We start from the raw sequence: 12,683 nt of genomic DNA, 5'->3' as shown, positions 1-12,683 counted from the left end.
GGGCAACGGTGTTTCTGTATCTCTATTATGTTGGTGCGGCTTCGGAACTTTTAAATATCTTGATATATCTCGAGAACTACGCATCTGATCAAAAAATATCATAGAACATAAAAAGTAGGAAACTTAATTCTCTACAAGTAAAGACTCTTAATATTTTGCCATAGCTCGCTTCGTTTCCGAGATATTTGCAGATTTATCTCAAGGGAAGGGGCCTGACGGACATATTTCGAGATATTTCTTCTTCTTGTTGTTCTTCTTCTGCACAGCTAAACTGGAAGTGGCATTTCCAGCTCGCAATAGTGCAGAGTTATCTCAAAGAACAGGGCCACGGTGTTTCTGTATCTCTATTATGTTGGTGCGGCTTCGGAACTTTTAAATATCTTGATATATCTCGAGAACTACGCATCTGATCAAAAAATATCATAGAACATAAAAAGTAGGAACCTTAATTCTCTACAAATAAAGTCTCTTAACATTTTGCCATAGCTCGCTTCGTTTCCGAGATATTTGCAGATTTATCTCAAGGGAAGGGGCCTGACGGACATATTTCGAGATATTTCTTCTTCTTGTTGTTCTTCTTCTGCACAGCTAAGCTGAAAGTGGCATTTGCGTCTCGCACTAGTGCAGAGTTATCTCAAATAAAGGGGCCACGGTGTTTCTGTATCTCTATTATGTTGGTGCGGCTTCGGAACTTTTAAATATCTCGTTATATCTCGAAAACTACGCTTCTGATCAAAAAATATCACAGAACATAAATTGTAGGAAACATAATTCTCTACAAAAAAGGTCTCTTAACATTTAGCCATAGCTCGCTTCGTTTCCGAGATATTTGCAGATATATCTCAAGGGAAGGGGCCTGACGGACATATTTCGAGATATTTCTTCTTCTTGTTGTTCTTCTTCTGCACAGCTAAGCTGGAAGTGGCATTTGCAGCTCGCAATAGTGCAGAGTTATCTCAAAGAAAGGGGCCACGGTGTTTCTGTATCTCTATTATGTTGGTGCGGCTTCGGAACTTTTAAATATCTCGATATATCTCGAAAACTACGCTTCTGATCAAAAAATATCATAGAACATAAATTGTAGGAAACATAATTCTCTACAAAAAAAGTCTCTTAACATTTTGCCATAGCTCGCTTCGTTTCCGAGATATTTGCAGATATATCTCAAGGGAAGGGGCCTGACGGACATATTTCGAGATATTTCTTCTTCTTGTTGTTCTTCTTCTGCACAGCTAAGCTGGAAGTGGCATTTGCAGCTCGCAATAGTGCAGAGTTATCTCAAAGAAAGGGGCCACGGTGTTTCTGTATCTCTATTATGTTGGTGCGGCTTCGGAACTTTTAAATATCGCGATATATCTCGAAAACTACGCTTCTGATCAAAAAATATCATACAACATAAATTGTAGGAAACATAATTCTCTACAAAAAACGTCTCTTAATATTTTGCCATAGCTCGCTTCGTTTCCGAGATATTTGCAGATTTATCTCAAGGGAAGGGGCCTGACGGACATATTTCGAGATGTTTCTTCTTCTTGTTGTTCTTCTTCTGCACAGCTAAGCTGGAAGTGGCATTTGCAGCTCGCAATAGTGCAGAGTTATCTCAAAGAAAGGGGCCACGGTGTTTCTGTATCTCTATTATGTTGGTGCGGCTTCGGAACTTTTAAATATCTTGATATATCTCGAGAACTACGCATCTGATCAAAAAATCTCATAGAAGATAAAAAGTAGGAAACTTAAGTCTCTACAAAAAAGGTCTCTTAACATTTTGCCATAGCTCTCTTCGTTTCCGAGATATTTGCAGATTTATCTCAAGGGAAGGGGCCTGACGGACATATTTCGAGATATTTCTTCTTCTTGTTGTTCTTCTTCTGCACAGCTAAGCTGGAAGTGGCATTTGCGGCTCGCACTAGTGCAGAGTTATCTCAAAGAAAGGGGCCACGGTGTTTCTGTATCTCTATTATGTTGGTGCGGCTTCGGAACTTTTAAATATCTTGATATATCTCGAGAACTACCCATCTGATCCAAAAATATCATAGAACGTAAAAGGTAGGAAACTTAGTTCTCTACAAAAAAGGTCTCTTAACATTTTGCCATAGCTCGCTTCGTTTCCGAGATATTTGCAGATTTATCTCAAGGGAAGGGGCCTGACGGACATATTTCGAGATATTTCTTCTTCGTGTTGATCTTCTTCTGCACAGCTAAGCTGGAAGTGGCATTTGCAGCTCGCAATAGTGCAGAGTTATCTCAAAGAAAGGGGCCACGGTGTTTCTGTATCTCTATTATGTTGGTGCGGCTTCGGAACTTTTAAATATCGCGATATATCTCGAAAACTACGCTTCTGATCAAAAAATATCATACAACATAAATTGTAGGAAACATAATTCTCTACAAAAAACGTCTCTTAACATTTTGCCATAGCTCGCTTCGTTTCCGAGATATTTGCAGATTTATCTCAAGGGAAGGGGCCTGACGGACATATTTCGAGATGTTTCTTCTTCTTGTTGTTCTTCTTCTGCACAGCTAAGCTGGAAGTGGCATTTGCAACTCGCAATAGTGCAGAGTTATCCCAAAGAAAGGGGCCACGGTGTTTCTGTATCTCTATTATGTTGGTGCGGCTTCGGAACTTTTAAATATCTTGATATATCTCGAGATCTACGCATCTGATCAAAAAATATCATAGAACATAAAAAGTAGGAAACTTAATTCTCTACAAAAAAGGTCTCTTAACATTTTGCCATAGCTCTCTTCGTTTCCGAGATATTTGCAGATTTATCTCAAGGGAAGGGGCCTGACGGACATATTTCGAGATATTTCTTCTTCTTGTTGTTCTTCTTCTGCACAGCTAAGCTGGAAGTGGCATTTGCGGCTCGCACTAGTGCAGAGTTATCTCAAAGAAAGGGGCCACGGTGTTTCTGTATCTCTATTATGTTGGTGCGGCTTCGGAACTTTTAAATATCTTGATATATCTCGAGAACTACGCATCTGATCAAAAAATCTCATAGAACATAAAAAGTAGGAAACTTAATTCTCTACAAAAAAGGTCTCTCAGCATTTTGCCATAGCTCTCTTCGTTTCCGAGATATTTGCAGATTTATCTCAAGGGAAGGGGCCTGACGGACATATTTCGAGATATTTCTTCTTCTTGTTGTTCTTCTTCTGCACAGCTAAGCTGGAAGTGGCATTTGCGGCTCGCACTAGTGCAGAGTTATCTCAAAGAAAGGGGCCACGGTGTTTCTGTATCTCTATTATGTTGGTGCGGCTTCGGAACTTTTAAATATCTCGATATATCTCGAAAACTACGCTTCTGATCAAAAAATATCATAGAACATAAATTGTAGGAAACATAATTCTCTACAAAAAACGTCTCTTAACATTTTGCCATAGCTCGCTTCGTTTCCGAGATATTTGCAGATATATCTCAAGGGAAGGGGCCTGACGGACATAATTCGAGATATTTCTTCTTCTTGTTGTTCTTCTTCTGCACAGCTAAGCTGGAAGTGGCATTTGCAGCTCGCAATAGTGCAGAGTTATCTCAAAGAAAGGGGCCACGGTGTTTCTGTATCTCTATTATGTTGGTGCGGCTTCGGAACTTTTAAATATCTTGATATATCTCGAGAACTACGCATCTGATCAAAAAATATCATAGAACATAAAAAGTAGGAAACTTAATTCTCTACAAATAAAGTCTCTTAACATTTTGCCATAGCTCGCTTCGTTTCCGAGATATTTGCAGATTTATCTCAAGGGAAGGGGCCTGACGGACATATTTCGAGATATTTCTTCTTCTTGTTGTTCTTCTTCTGCACAGCTAAGCTGGAAGTCGCATTTGCGGCTCGCACTAGTGCAGACTTATCTCAAATAAAGGGGCCACGGTGTTTCTGTATCTCTATTATGTTGGTGCGGCTTCGGAACTTTTAAATATCTTGATATATCTCGAGAACTACGCATCTGATCAAAAAATATCATAGAACATAAATAGTAGGAAACTTAATTCTCTACAAATAAAGTCTCTTAACATTTTGCCATAGCTCGCTTCGTTTCCGAGATATTTGCAGATTTATCTCAAGGGAAGGGGCCTGACGGACATATTTCGAGATATTTCTTCTTCTTGTTGTTCTTCTTCTGCACAGCAAAGCTGGAAGTGGCATTTGCGGCTCGCACTAGTGCAGAGTTATCTCAAAGAAAGGGGCCACGGTGTTTCTGTATCTCTATTATGTTGGTGCGGCTTCGGAACTTTTAAATATCTTGATATATCTCGAGAACTACCCATCTGATCCAAAAATATCATAGAACGTAATAGGTAGGAAACTTAGTTCTCTACAAAAAAGGTCTCTTAACATTTTGCCATAGCTCGCTTCGTTTCCGAGATATTTGCAGATTTATCTCAAGGGAAGGGGCCTGACGGACATATTTCGAGATATTTCTTCTTCGTGTTGATCTTCTTCTGCACAGCTAAGCTGGAAGTGGCATTTGCAGCTCGCAATAGTGCAGAGTTGCCTCAAAGAAAGGGGCCACGGTGTTTCTGTATCTCTATTATGTTGGTGCGGCTTCGGAACTTTTAAATGTCTCGATATATCTCGAAAACTACGCTTCTGATCAAAAAATATCAGAGAACGTAAATTGTAGGAAACATAATTCTCTACAAAAAAGGTCTCTTAACATTTTGCCATAGCTCGCTTCGTTTCCGAGATTTTTGCAGATTTATCTCAAGGGAAGGGGCCTGACGGACATATTTCGAGATATATCTTCTTCTTGTTGTTCTTCTTCTGCACAGCTAAGCTGGAAGTGGCATTTGCAGCTCGCAATAGTGCAGCGTTATCTCAAAGAAAGGGGCCACGGTGTTTCTGTATCTGTATTATGTTGGTGCGGCTTCGGAACTTTTAAATATCTTGATATATCTCGAGAACTACGCATCTGATCAAAAAATATCATACAACATAAAAAGTAGGAAACTTAATTCTCTACAAATAAGGTCTCTTAACATTTTGCCATAGCTCGCTTCGTTTTCGAGATATTTGCAGATATATCTCAAGGGAAGGGGCCTGACGGACATATTTCGAGATATTTCTTCTTCTTGTTGTTCTTCTTCTGCACAGCTAAACTGGAAGTGGCATTTCCAGCTCGCAATAGTGCAGAGTTATCTCAAAGAACGGGGCCACGGTGTTTCTGTATCTCTATTATGTTGGTGCGGCTTCGGAACTTTTAAATATCTTGATATATCTCCAGAACTACGCTTCTGATCAAAAAATATCATAGAACATAAATTGTAGGAAACTTAATTCTCTACAAAAAAGGTCTCTTAACATTTTGCCATAGCTCGCTTGGTTTCCGAGATATTTGCAGATATATCTCAAGGGAAGTTGCCTGACGGACATATTTCTAGATATTTCTTCTTCTTGTTGCTCTTCTTCTGCACAGCTAAGCTGGAAGTGGCATTTGCAGCTCGCAATAGTGCAGAGTTATCTCAAAGAAGGGGGCCACGGTGTTTCTGTATCTCTATTATGTTGGTGCAGCTTCGGAACTTTTAAATATCTTGATATATCTGGAGAACTACGCATCTGATCAAAAAATATCATGCAACATAAAAAGTAGAAAACTTAATTCTCTACAAAAAAGGTCTCTTAACATTTTGCCATAGCTCGCTTCGTTTCCGAGATATTTGCAGATTTATCTCAAGGGAAGGGGCCTGACGGACATATTTCGAGATATTTCTTCTTCTTGTTGTTGTTCTTCTGCACAGCTAAGCTGGAAGTGGCATTTGCAGCTCGCAATAGTGCAGAGTTATCTCAAAGAAAGGGGCCACGGTGTTTCTGTATCTCTATTATGTTGGTGCGGCTTCGGAACTTTTAAATATCTTGATATATCTCGAGATCTACGCATCTGATCAAAAAATATCATAGAACATAAAAAGTAGGAAACTTAATTCTCTACAAAAAAGGTCTCTTAACATTTTGCCATAGCTCGCTTCGTTTCCGAGATAGTTGCAGATTTATCTCAAGGGAAGGGGCCTGACGGACATATTTCGAGATATTTCTTCTTCTTGTTGTTCTTCTTCTGCACAGCAAAGCTGGAAGTGGCATTTGCGGCTCGCACTAGTGCAGAGTTATCTCAAAGAAAGGGGCCACGGTGTTTCTGTATCTCTATTATGTTGGTGCGGCTTCGGAACTTTTAAATATCTTGATATATCTCGAGAACTACGCATCTGATCAAAAAATATCATAGAGCATAAAAAGTAGGAAACCTAATTCTCTACAAAAAAGGTATCTGAACATTTTGCCATAGCTCGCTTCGTTTCCGAGATATTTGCAGATTTATGTCAAGGGAAGGGGCCTGACGGACATATTTCGAGATATTTCTTCTTCTTGTTGTTCTTCTTCTGCACAGCTAAGCTGGAAGTGGCATTTGCAGGTCGCAATAGTGCAGAGTTATCTCAAAGAAAGGGGCCACGGTGTTTCTGTATCTCTATTATGTTGGTGCGGCTTCGGAACTTTTAAATATCTCGATATATCTAGAAAACTACGCTTCTGATCAAAAAATATCAGAGAACGTAAATTGTAGGAAACATAATTCTCTACAAAAAAGGTCTCTTAACATTTTGCCATAGCTCGCTTCGTTTCCGAGATATTAGCAGATTTATCTCAAGGGAAGGGGTCTGACGGACATATTTCGAGATATTTCTTCTTCTTGTTGTTCTTCTTCTGCACAGCTAAGCTGGAAGCGGCATTTGCAGCTCGCAATAGTGCAGAGTTATCTCAAAGAAAGGGGCCACGGTGTTTCTGTACCTCTATTATGTTGGTGCGGCTTCGGAACTTTTAAATATCTTGATATATCTCGAGAACTACGCATCTGATAAAAAAATATCATAGAACATAAAAAGTAGGAAACTTAATTCTCTACAAAAAAGGTCTCTTAACATTTTGCCATAGCTCGCTTCGTTTCCGAGATATTTGCACATTTATCTCAAGGGAAGGGGTCTGACGGACATATTTCGAGATATTTCTTCTTCTTGTTGTTCTTCTTCTGCACGGCAAAGCTGGAAGTGGCATTTGCGGCTCGCACTAGTGCAGAGTTATCTCAAAGAAAGGGGCCACGGTGTTTCTGTATCTGTATTATGTTGGTGCGGCTTCGGAACTTTTAAATATCTTGATATATCTCGAGAACTACGCATCTGATCAAAAAATATCATACTACATAAATTGTAGGAAACTTAATTCTCTACAAAAAAGGTCTCTTAACATTTTGCCATAGCTCGCTTCGTTTCCGAGATATTTGCAGATACATCTCAAGGGAAGGGGCCTGACGGACATATTTCGAGATATTTCTTCTTCTTGTTGTTCTTCTTCTGCACAGCTAAGCTGGAAGTGGCATTTGCAGCTCGCAATAGTGCAGAGTTATCTCAAAGAAGGGGGCCACGGTGTTTCTGTATCTCTATTATGTTGGTGCGGCTTCGGAACTTTTAAATATCTTGATATATCTCGAGAACTACGCATCTGATCAGGAAATATCATAGAACATAAATAGTAGGAAACTTAATTCTCTACAAAAAAGGTCTCTCAACATTTTGCCATAGCTCGCTTCGTTTCCGAGATATTTGCACATTTATCTCAAGGGAAGGGGTCTAACGGACATATTTCGAGACATTTCTTCTTCTTGTTGTTCTTCTTCAGCACAGCTAAGCTGGAAGTGGCATTTGCGGCTCGCACTAGTGCAGAGTTATCTCAAAGAAAGGGGCCACGGTGTTTCTGTATCTCCATTATGTTGGTGCAGCTTCGGAACTTTTAAATATCTTGATATATCTGGAGAACTACGCATCTGATCAAAAAATATCATGCAACATAAAAAGTAGAAAACTTAATTCTCTACAAAAAAGGTCTCTTAACATTTTGCCATAGCTCGCTTCGTTTCCGAGATATTTGCAGATTTATCTCAAGGGAAGGGGCCTGACGGACATATTTCGAGATATTTCTTCTTCTTGTTGTTGTTCTTCTGCACAGCTAAGCTGGAAGTGGCATTTGCAGCTCGCAATAGTGCAGAGTTATCTCAAAGAAAGGGGCCACGGTGTTTCTGTATCTCTATTATGTTGGTGCGGCTTCGGAACTTTTAAATATCTTGATATATCTCGAGATCTACGCATCTGATCAAAAAATATCATAGAACATAAAAAGTAGGAAACTTAATTCTCTACAAAAAAGGTCTCTTAACATTTTGCCATAGCTCGCTTCGTTTCCGAGATAGTTGCAGATTTATCTCAAGGGAAGGGGCCTGACGGACATATTTCGAGATATTTCTTCTTCTTGTTGTTCTTCTTCTGCACAGCAAAGCTGGAAGTGGCATTTGCGGCTCGCACTAGTGCAGAGTTATCTCAAAGAAAGGGGCCACGGTGTTTCTGTATCTCTATTATGTTGGTGCGGCTTCGGAACTTTTAAATATCTTGATATATCTCGAGATCTACGCATCTGATCAAAAAATATCATAGAACATAAAAAGTAGGAAACTTAATTCTCTACAAAAAAGGTCTCTTAACATTTTGCCATAGCTCGCTTCGTTTCCGAGATAGTTGCAGATTTATCTCAAGGGAAGGGGCCTGACGGACATATTTCGAGATATTTCTTCTTCTTGTTGTTCTTCTTCTGCACAGCAAAGCTGGAAGTGGCATTTGCGGCCCGCACTAGTGCAGAGTTATCTCAAAGAAAGGGGCCACGGTGTTTCTGTATCTCTATTATGTTGGTGCGGCTTCGGAACTTTTGAATATCTTGATATATCTCGAGAACTACCCATCTCATCCAAAAATATCATAGAACGTAAAAGGTAGGAAACTTAGTTCTCTACAAAAAAGGTCTCTTAACATTCTGCCATAGCTCGCTTCGTTTCCGAGATATTTGCAGATTTATCTCAAGGGAAGGGGCCTGACGGACATATTTCGAGATACTTCTTCTTCTTGTTGTTCTTCATCTGCACAGCTAAGCTGGAAGTGGCATTTGCAGCTCGCAATAGTGCAGAGTTATCTCAAAGAAAGGGGCCACGGTGTTTCTGTATCTCTGTTATGTTGGTGCGGCTTCGGAACTTTTAAATATCTTGATATATCTCGAGAACTACGCATCTGATCAAAAAATATCATAGAACATAAAAAGTAGGAAACTTAATTCTCTACAAAAAAGGTCTCTTAACATTTTGCCATAGCTCGCTTCGTTTCCGAGATATTTGCGGATTTATCTCAAGGGAAGGGGCCTGACGGACATATTTCGAGATATTTCTTCTTGTTGTTCTTCTTCTGGACAGCTAAGCTGGAAGTGGCATTTGCCGCTCGCACTAGTGCAGAGTTATCTCAAAGAAAGGGGCCACGGTGTTTCTGAATCTCTATTATGTTGGTGCGGCTTCGGAACTTTTAAATATCTCGATATATCTCGAAAACTACGCTTCTGATCAAAAAATATCATAGAACATAAATTGTAGGAAACATAATTCTCTACAAAAAAGGTCTCTTAACATTTTGCCATAGCTCGCTTCGTTTCCGAGATATTTGCAGATACATCTCAAGGGAAGGGGCCTGACGGACATATTTCGAGATATTTCTTCTTCTTGTTGTTCTTCTTCTGCACAGCTAAGCTGGAAGTGGCATTTGCAGCTCGCAATAGTGCAGATTTATCTCAACGATAGGGGCCACGGTGTTTCTGTATCTCTATTATGTTGGTGCGGCTTCGGAACTTTTAAATATCTTGATATATCTCGAGAACTACGCATCTGATTAAAAAATATCATAGAACATAAAAAGTAGGAAACTTAATTCTCTACAAAAAACGTCTCTTAACATTTTGCCATAGCTCGCTTCGTTTCCGAGATATTTGCAGATTCAGCTCAAAGGAACGGGCCTGACGGACATATTTCGAGATATTTCTTCTTCTTGTTGTTCTTCTTCTGCACAGCTAAGCTGGAAGTGGCATTTGCGGCTCTCACTAGTGCAGAGTTATCTCAAAGAAAGGGGCCACGGTGTTTCTGTATCTCTATTATGTTGGTGCGGCTTCGGAACTTTTAAATATCTCGATATATCTCGAAAACTACGCTTCTGATCAAAAAATATCATAGAACATAAATTGTAGGAAACATAATTCTCTACAAAAAAGGTCTCTTAACATTTTGCCATAGCTCGCTTCGTTTCCGAGATATTTGCAGATACATCTCAAGGGAAGGGGCCTGACGGACATATTTCGAGATATTTCTTCTTCTTGTTGTTCTTCTTCTGCACAGCTAAGCTGGAAGTGGCATTTGCAGCTCGCAATAGTGCAGAGTTATCTCAAAGAAGGGGGCCACGGTGTTTCTGTATCTCTATTATGTTGGTGCGGCTTCGGAACTTTTAAATGTCTCGATATATCTCGAAAACTACGCTTCTGATCAAAAAATATCAGAGAACGTAAATTGTAGGAAACATAATTCTCTACAAAAAAGGTCTCTTAAAAATTTTGCCATAGCTCGCTTCGTTTCCGAGATATTTGCAGATTTATCTCAAGGGAAGGGGCCTGACGGACATATTTCGAGATATATCTTCTTCTTGTTGTTCTTCTTCTGCACAGCTAAGCTGGAAGTGACATTTGCAGCTCGCAATAGTGCAGCGTTATCTCAAAGAAAGGGGCCACGGTGTTTCTGTATCTCTATTATGTTGGTGCGGCTTCGGAACTTTTAAATATCTTGATATATCTCGAGAACTACGCATCTGATCAAAAAATATCATACAACATAAAAAGTAGGAAACTTAATTCTCTACAAATAAGGTCTCTTAACATTTTGCCATAGCTCGCTTCGTTTCCGAGATATTTGCAGATATATCTCAAGGGAAGGGGCCTGACGGACATATTTCGAGATATTTCTTCTTCTTGTTGTTCTTCTTCTGCACAGCTAAGCTGGAAGTGGCATTTGCAGCTCGCAATAGTGCAGAGTTATCTCAAAGAAAGGGGCCACGGTGTTTCTGTATCTCTATTATGTTGGTGCGGCTTCGGAACTTTTAAATATCTTGATATATCTCGAGATCTACGCATCTGATCAAAAAATATCATAGAACATAAAAAGTAGGAAACTTAATTCTCTACAAAAAAGGTCTCTTAACATTTTGCCATAGCTCGCTTCGTTTCCGAGATAGTTGCAGATTTATCTCAAGGGAAGGGGCCTGACGGACATATTTCGAGATATTTCTTCTTCTTGTTGTTCTTCTTCTGCACAGCTAAGCTGGAAGTGGCATTTGCGGCTCTCACTAGTGCAGAGTTATCTCAAAGAAAGGGGCCACGGTGTTTCTGTATCTCTATTATGTTGGTGCGGCTTCGGAACTTTTAAATATCTCGATATATCTCGAAAACTACGCTTCTGATCAAAAAATATCATAGAACATAAATTGTAGGAAACATAATTCTCTACAAAAAAGGTCTCTTAACATTTTGCCATAGCTCGCTTCCTTTCCGAGATATTTGCAGATACATCTCAAGGGAAGGGGCCTGACGGACATATTTCGAGATATTTCTTCTTCTTGTTGTTCTTCTTCTGCACAGCTAAGCTGGAAGTGGCATTTGCAGCTCGCAATAGTGCAGATTTATCTCAAAGAAAGGGGCCACGGTGTTTCTGTATCTCTATTATGTTGGTGCGGCTTCGGAACTTTTAAATATCTTGATATATCTCGAGAACTACGCATCTGATTAAAAAATATCATAGAACATAAAAAGTAGGAAACTTAATTCTCTACAAAAAACGTCTCTTAACATTTTGCCATAGCTCGCTTCGTTTCCGAGATATTTGCAGATTCAGCTCAAAGGAACGGGCCTGACGGACATATTTCGAGATATTTCTTCTTCTTGTTGTTCTTCTTCTGCACAGCTAAGCTGGAAGTGGCATTTGCAGCTCGCAACAGTGCAGAGTTATCTCAAAGAAAGGGGCCACGGTGTTTCTGTATCTCTATTATGTTGGTGCGGCATCGGAACTTTAAAATATCTCGATATATCTCGAAAACTACGCTTCTGATCAAAAAACATCATAGAATATAAATTGTAGGAAACATAATTCTCTTCAAAAAAGGTCTCTTAACATTTTTCCATAGCTCGCTTCGTTTCCGAGATATTTGCAGATTCAGCTCAAAGGAACGGGCCTGACGGACATATTTCGAGATATTTCTTCTTCTTGTTGTTCTTCTTCTGCACAGCTAAGCTGGAAGTGGCATTTGCAGCTCGCAATAGTGCAGAGTTATCTCAAAGAAAGGGGCCACGGTGTTTCTGTATCTCTATTATGTTGGTGCGGCTTCGGAACTTTTAAATATCTTGATATATCTCGAGAATTACGCATCTGATCAAAAAATGTCATAGAAGGTAAGAAGTAGGAAACTTAATTCTCTACAAAAAAGGTCTCTTAACATTTTGCCATAGCTCGCTTCGTTTCCGAGATATTTGCAGATACATCTCAAGGGAAGGGGCCTGACGGACATATTTCGAGATATTTCTTCTTCTTGTTGTTCTTCTTCTGCACAGCTAAGCTGGAAGTGGCATTTGCAGCTCGCAATAGTGCAGAGTTATCTCAAAGAAGGGGGCCACGGTGTTTCTGTATCTCTATTATGTTGGTGCGGCTTCGGAACTTTTAAATATCTTGATATATCTGGAGAACTACGCATCTGATCAAAAAATATCATGCAACATAAAAAGTAGAAAACTTAA

This window comes from Osmia lignaria, unplaced genomic scaffold, assembly GCF_051020975.1.
Source record: "Osmia lignaria lignaria isolate PbOS001 unplaced genomic scaffold, iyOsmLign1 scaffold0002, whole genome shotgun sequence".
In the NCBI taxonomy this organism is placed as follows: domain Eukaryota; kingdom Metazoa; phylum Arthropoda; class Insecta; order Hymenoptera; family Megachilidae; genus Osmia; species Osmia lignaria.
This window is presented reverse-complemented; position numbering follows the sequence as displayed.